The sequence below is a fragment of the Silene latifolia genome, chromosome 2 (assembly GCF_048544455.1).
Source record: "Silene latifolia isolate original U9 population chromosome 2, ASM4854445v1, whole genome shotgun sequence".
NCBI lineage: Eukaryota > Viridiplantae > Streptophyta > Magnoliopsida > Caryophyllales > Caryophyllaceae > Silene > Silene latifolia.
Genome location: NC_133527.1, coordinates 49582687 through 49591020, shown reverse-complemented (window position 1 = coordinate 49591020; position 8334 = coordinate 49582687).

Below are 8334 nucleotides of genomic sequence, written 5' to 3'. Positions count from 1 at the left end.
AACCGACAATTGTCTTGTACAAACTATTCCCTAACCTTGTTCAAGTTTAACCCTTTTGGCTACACGTAAGTGTATTATCCCCAGCAGAGTCGCCAAACTGTGGACAATGGGCCACGGGGGCGCTTGGGAAACAAGCGTTTGTATTTGTGGAGTCGTCACCAATTTATTGTAGAAAATTGGAAACCGTTCGAATACCTTGTGCCATGTCAAGACACAAAGTAGTGACATGAACACCAAGAACTCGTTACCCTTAGCATTCTATGTCTAGAATGACTCTCGTGGATGCCAATGAACACGGATGTTCACAGAGATCTGGAGTAAGGGGTGAGGGTACGTATTAGGAAGCTCTTTTGATCGAACACCTAATCCCGCCCGCCTCGATAGCGGCCTCTACTAATGATTAGGGAAAATCGTCTATACTTGATATATTGTCGATTATATGCATGCAATGCAACATCCAACGTTTTAATCCTAACATGTGAGAATTAATACTAAGTCGGTAAACAATTAATTTAGCATACAATTAGGTCGAATCGAGATTTAAGTTCAATTACATGTGAAAACATACAAGCAATAGAAAATACAATTATGAATACAATAAATGAAAAATTACAATAATGAAAATTACAATAATTACATCGGGTTTAATGATTTATGTCGAAAATACCTCTAAAACGGATAATTTGGAAAAGAAAGAATAAACAAATTAACGAACAGATTATTAGGTGATAATACGAATAATAGTTAATTAAATACGTAAACTAATAAACTAAGTCAAGGCAAAACGGGAGTTCAGAGACAGAAGTCAACCAGGAACAAGCGCAGCAGAGCTGCGCCTTCTGGAAGAGGCGCAGCAGTCACTGCGTCTGTTCCTTGACTCAGTTCTGGCTGTGAAGCTGGAATTGCAAGTCGTTAATATTCGTTGGTTAATTTAATGATTGATTATATTATTTGACTCGGATGAAAGTGATTATCAGATTATTTACATATGATTGACGGTCATGAAAGCAATAAACATGGATGAAACTAATTAGGACGAATTATTACAAGATTAATGGAGATTAATGATTAACAAATAAGAAACTAAACAAATTAATTAGGTTAAATATGATGAATTAATGACGGAACTAATGATAAATATGATAATAAACAGGTGAGAATATATCAAAGATCGAATTCCAGAAACTCAATATGAATGAATCGAATTTCTACAACCCGGTTTGACTTTAGTGACGAAAACCCGCAAATATTAATTACTTGGGATTTAAGTCGGGAATTAATGAGATGAACTATATGTTAATGATGATGAACAATTTATATGTCAAATTATTATGTTCAGATTGTTATATTAAAACAAGGAACAAATGAAAACAAACGAAAAACAACGAATGAACTAACGAAAGACGAAGGAAGAAGAAAGGAAGCAGGAACTGCGGCAGCCTCACGAAGAGGCGCAGCAGGTACTGCGTCCCTTCGAAGAGGCGCAACAGTTGCTGCGTCCTTACTCGACGGTTGTCCTCTGATAATCCGTAAAAAGAGTTTTAAACAAAGGGTTTTAGAAATCGGTTTTAATTTTATTTTCGACATAAATCTTACAACATGATTACAAAAAATGAATAACAATGAATAAAAGAGAGATTTACACCCTCAGACTTACATGTTTGACGAAACGAGATGAACTAAGTTTACGATTAGTGATGCTCGACTCGAATGTAACGAAAGTGCCCTCGTAAGAGGAAAACGATTTAAGATTAATTAAGTTGATTATGGTGGAGTTGGTCAAATTGGTCGGTCATGCAAAATGAGGCTCGTACTCAGAAGGATCCGAGCTTACGTGGTCGAATGTTCAAGCATGTAGACGCCAAAAAGTAAGAACGTGGTCTAGAATGCAAAGGGAGAAAAGAAGGGTGGACACTCGCGTGAGAAATATGTGAGACCGAAGGTCTCTATTTATACTAATCACACGGAGGAAGGAGGGTTTTTCGGAGAAACTTTGGAAGTGAATCTCGAAAAGATACGAAAAATACGCAGAAAAGGACTTAGGAAGAGGCACAACAGGCACTGCGTCTCTTGGAAGAGGCGTAGCACTTGCTGCGTCTATTCCCAAGTGGTTTCCTCCTGCGGAAGGAAGATTTCCGTGTTTAGTTTATGGAATAACGGAATAATTTGGTTTTCCTTAATATTTTGTGTGAATACTACGGAAAATTGTTTACCAAAGATTAAAAGATTTACAAAATATTTATAAAATATGGAATAGAAATATCCGGAACATTCCAGAACATTCCGACTCAGCATTTTAATGGTTGTCAGAAAATGAAGACGGTTTTAGGCCAAGACTCCAAATGTACTATAATTACTGCCAAAACGACCGTATCGGCACGTAAATGACAATTAAGAGGTAGACATAAATATTTGAGCGATCACTTGACGATAAACTTACGAACTGTCACAAATCGTTCCGCGTACCAAACATGCGGCCCAATCATCACCGGGTGGTTTGCGGGAGGTGCAGAAATGAGGTATCTACACCTGCTACCCTTGACATTTTTCTTTCCTCATAGAGTTCGGCAGAGGTGTCATTCTCCAGAAGTTCCCAAACCATAGCCTTCTTCCTTAGGTTCGTAAACCCAAAGTTAGGATTCTTACCCCTAGATTCTTAGATCCCAAAATGGCTTCCTTTAGGTTCATAAGCCTTTAAGCTCCCACACGAACATCCTTAGGTTCATAAACCCATAAATCCTTTTGGAGTTCTTTTACCTCAGAAAGCTTAAGCGCACGCGTTTAAAATAAGAATTAGTAACCCAGTAAGTTCTTAAACTTAACCCTAGGATCCCAATTCCTCTTAGGTTCATAAGCCTTTAAGTTCCCATACCAGCCGTCCTTTTAGGTTCATATACTCAGGTTCACACACTTAGCTTCTTTTAAGTTCCCAAACTCCCTAGAGTTCACATACTTATACCCTTTAGGATCATATTCCTTTAGGATCACCTTTTCCCTTTAGGATCACATCCTTTAGGATCACCTTTTCTTAGAGTTCCTACACTCAAACCTTGATTACCCCTTTAAGTTGAACTTATATTTGGCTTCCTTTCCGTCGATGTTTTCCTTTAGGGTCCCACACCTTAGCACAATCTTTATATATCTTTTAGGTCTTACCCTTAGCTCCTATGCTTACCCTTAGCTCCTACGCTTACCCTTAGCTCCTACGCTTAACCTTAGCTCCTACGCAGCTCCGGAAACGTCTCAAAGAAGAAGTCTCAGGTATGGTCTCTTCGTATGGCTGGCGAGCTTCCTTACATAGTCTAATGGACTTTAAACGACCCTCCCCGATAGTCGATAGACTATAAAATGTTCCCGACGACAGGTCCTTGGTTCAGACCCCTTGAACCGTCTCGCGTCGCCATAGTCGTCAGGTTGTAATCTTCGATTGACCTGATGGCTATACTTTGACTTTCGCCTTGTCCAAGCCTCAGTCAAAGTGGGGGCTCTGTAGACACCTCGTTTCTGCACCTCCCGCCAAACACCCAGTGATGATTGGGCCGCATGTCTAGCATATGTAGCGATTTTATGACGTTTCATAAATCGGTTAATAAAAGGTAACTCAAACACGTGTCTCTACCTCATGGTTGTAATCTAGGTGTCATTACGGTCGTTTTGGCACTAATTACAGTTCATTTGGAGTCCGGGTTAAAAACCGTCTTCATTTCCTAAAACCGTCAAATCCCGAGTCAAAAGCAATGTGCTTATCTACCTAAGGTTAGGATGTCATAAAATGTTGATATTATATCTCATTTTGAGTCTCATGTCACTTCATTAGGCTAAACTCAAGTTTACATTGCAAAATGTGTATTTCATTTAGCTAAAATGATAACCCGACCTTTAGGCCCATTTTACGAGGTCATAACGACTTTTTTTGGGTTAGGTTTATTTCACAGAAAGTTCTAGATCTCTTTCTTAGCTTTCCAACGCCACCGAAATCACCTTAATCCGAGTCTTGTTGAGAAAGTTATGCCTAAAATACGACAGGCTGTCAAACGCGCTTTCTTGCGCAAGAGGAACCCGCTGAGGAAAGGACGCAGCAAGTGCTGCGCCTCTTCCAAGGGACGCAGCACCTGCTGCGCCTTTTCCTCAAGGTTTTCTTTTTGTCCAAGTTTCCGTGTTTAACCTAAGTCGGTTGTTTCCGGATCTTTCTCTCCTTTCCTAAACCCTAACTCCGTGTGATTAGTATAAATAGAGACCTTCGTTGCTCATATTTCTCACGCGAGTGTCCGCCCTTTTCTTCTCCCTTTGCATTCTAAGACCACGCTCTTGCTTTTTGGCGCCTACGTGCTTGAACTTTCGACCACGTAAGCTCGGATCCTTCCGAGTACCAGCCTCGTTTTGCATGACCGACCAATTTGACCAACTCCACTACACCATAATCAATTAATCAATTCAATTTGCTTTTAAATCCTTTTTCAAGGGCACTTTCATATTTGCATTATAGATCGAGTCGAGTTACCACTAAAAACCGATTTAGTTAAATCTCACGACGCTAACATGTAAGTCTGAGGGTGTAAAATCCCAATTTTATTTAATGTATTTTATTTAATGTATTTATTTTCTGTATTATAATTAATGTAAGAATTTATGTCATAAGTATGCTCGAAACCGTCTTTTAAAATCACCTTTTTTTAAAAACCCTTTTAACGGAAGTAACAAATATCTGACGTGGGGAAGAATCGCATCAACTGATGCGCCTTCTAGAAAAGGCGCAGCATCTACTGCGCCTCTTCCAGGGGCTGCTTTCAGTTGATGCACTTCTTCTTCTTCCTCGAGTTTTTGTTCCTTTCGTCTTTTATTTTTCTTTCTTCGTTTTTTCCCTTATTTCACCTAATAATTTTCAAATTAGTTTTTATGAATCCATTTCAATAATTTTCGACTTAAATCCCTTATAATTAATATTTGTGGGTTTTCGTCACAAATTCAAACTCGGATTTTAGAGACTCGATTCGTTCATATCAAGTCCCTTGATTTCGTCTTTGATACATGTTTTAAATCTGTTTTCTTCATCAATTCGTAATCTTTTGTTTCCACCATTAACTTCAAGTTTGTAAATAAATCAATTCCAACATCGTAAATAATATCTAACTTATAATTATTCGTTTTAAGTTGTTTTCTTTCACTTCATGACGATCCCAGATGCATGTAAATCAATTAATCACTTCTACTCGAGTTACCAATCAATAAATCAATGTAAATTAACCAACGAACATTAAAAAAACCGCGAGTCTGACTTTCACAGTTAGAACCCAACTCAATAACAGACGCAGGAAGTGCTGCGACTCTTCCAGAGGACGCAGCAGATGCTGCGCCTGTTCTGAGGTGGTTTCTGCCTCTAAACTCTTCTCGTTTTGACATAGGGTTTCTAATTAGGGTTTTAATTAACCATTATTCTTATTATCACCATAATTCGACATATTTTCCATATTTTTCTTATTCACCATAATTTCCATAATTTCCTTATTTTCCAAATTTCCATATTTTCCATAATTTCCATATTTTCCAAATTTCCAAATTTCCATATTCTTCATATTTTCCAAATTTTCCTTTTCTTCAAATTTCCTTATTTTCTAATTTTCATAATTTAAATCAATTTCCAATTTCCTTATTTTTTTCAATTTTTCAAATTTTATTTATTCATTTATTTTATTTCTAAAACTCTTTTGGGCATGTTTATGACGTAAATTCAAGTTTATCAATTGTAATTTATTTCTTTATTTCGTATTCGTATTTATTTTGTATGATTTATTTACTTGGCATTCACATGTAATTAATTTAACATTCACTTCGACCCCAATTAATTGTATGTTAAATTACGTGTTAACCGACTTAGTTAATTCTCACATGCTAGGATTAATTTATTGGATGTTGCATTGCATGCATATAATCGACAACATATCGAGTATGAATAACTTCCCTAATCATTAGTAGAGGCCGTATCGAGGCGGGCGGGATTAGGTGTTCGATCAAAAGAGCTTCCTAATACGTACCCTCACCCCTTACTCCAGATCTCTGTGAACATCCGTGTTCATTGGCATCCACGAGAGTCATTCTAGACATAGAATGCTAAGGGTAACGAGTTCTTGGTGTTCATGTCACTACTTTGTGTCTTGACATGGCACGAGGTATTCGAACGGTTTCCAATTTTCCACAATAAATTGGTGTAACACCCCGGTTTATGAAGGAGCCTTTAGCAAGACGTTCCCTAATAAACCGGACTGTTACCATCTCGGTTTCCCGAGGTAGTGAATAACAAAGTACAACGACACCAAAGTACTTTAAATTAAAACTTAACGATTACATGTTTATTACAGATTATCCAGCCAAACTTAATATAAGATGAATACAACTCGCAGCGGAAAATAAACTAAGTGATAAAATCTTCTATGTGGTCTAGACTTCTAGGTAGATTGGCCAAGTCCTCACGCATCCCATAGCTCCCAAGTCAACTAATCTTTAGTACCTGTCAAATCTGCTCCCCATTATGGTTCATCACAGGTGTTCACGAATACACAGGGTCAACCACGAGGTTGAGTAGGGAAAACAATGAAACAACACAAATATGCTATGCATGCTCCTCCATCACCTCCATCTCCACCTCAACTCATATATCATAACTCATATCTCATAACTCGTAACCCGGACAACCCAGCCATACCGATCCCCGGTAGATTATATACATCGACCGTAGCCGATCTGCCAGCTCGCAGCTGAGGACACCAGGGCAAGTCCTGCAGAACCCGCCTGGGCCTTATCACAACCTCATCATCACCACACCATATCACCTCAACATCCTCCACCTCCAATGCATATGAAATGCTCAACAGTAATCAATGCAACTTATTATGTATACCAATGAATGAAATCATGCCAGCTATCAAAATGATGAGATAACATAGTCAACACGAACAGTTCAGTCCACCACACTCCAGTATATGAAACATAACATAATCACAACCACAACAAGTCAACGATCACAGCTTGGTCACATGGAACACAACAATCAACACAATTTAACAACACCGGTAAGTCAAGTGTATTTCCCTACCTCAGAACTGCAGTCAAATAGTCGGAAGCTAAGTGATAATCCACAATAAGTCGCCCTCTGAAAGATAATGAAATGATAACCAGTTACTTAATTATTCCCGTTCCCCAAAATAGAAGTTACTAAAAATAGAATTTCTTAAAATGGAAACTTTCCCGATATAGTAACTTTTCTCTTTTAGCAAACCCAACTCAAAACCCGTCTTTAAACATTTTGAATAACTCGGGAGTTAAAAGAAATAATTAATTTAAATGAATTAAACGATTAAAGGAAAACCCGAACCAAACGAACGACTTAAACAACCCGACTCCCTAACCGCACCCCCTTCAACCCGACACAACTCCCTCCAACAACCACCAGCCCTCACCGCCGACCACCAGGCCTGACACCAGGTCTGGCCTGGTCGCCTCCAACCACCACGACTGTGGTCGACCCACGCCGGTGGTCAGAACCACCACCACCAACACCCCCGTCCGCAACTCGCCGCCACAAATGACCCACCTTTGCAACCCCATAGCCGCCACTGTTAACAACAGTACACCACCCTATTACCACCATTCTTCTCGCCGCCAACCCACGCACACATACACCATGGCGCCACCATTTCGACCTACCCCGAGTCCACGGTGGCGCCACCCCAATCCTACCCGTCTAAACCCACCAGAAAACCCGTGTGTAAACCCGTTTGACCACCCCTGTCGACAACACCTCCTGCCACCTATTCCACCGCCTAAAACCCACCTAACCACCACCAAAAGGGACGACTCTAATCACCCATTACCACTACCCCGACACCAACCACCCTTATCCCCTCCCTGAGACACGCAACCGCCACCAACATCTCGACAGAAAAACAAAAACAAAGGGGAAGGTTGTACTCATACCTTTCTTACCGCCACAACTGCCACCAGGGCCGCTCACGGACGTCGACAAACACCCTAAGGCCTTCCCTGCTGCTCCGTCAATCACCCACACTCACCTTCTCTCTCTCGATTTGTGTGTTGGTTGGGAAAGGTGCCGCTGAATGAGGGTGGCGGGTGAGGGAGTAGGGTTTTCTAGAGTTAGGGTAAACTTAGGTTAAAATTAGGTTAAAAGGTAAATGGGTCATGGGTAATCGTTCCTGGGTAAATGGGTAAGTGTCATGGGTCCGCGTGGTTGGTAAACAAATTAATTAACGTGACGTCATACAATTAAGCCCATCTCGACAAGCTTACAAATACTCGATCCCACGATATCGCTATGACTAA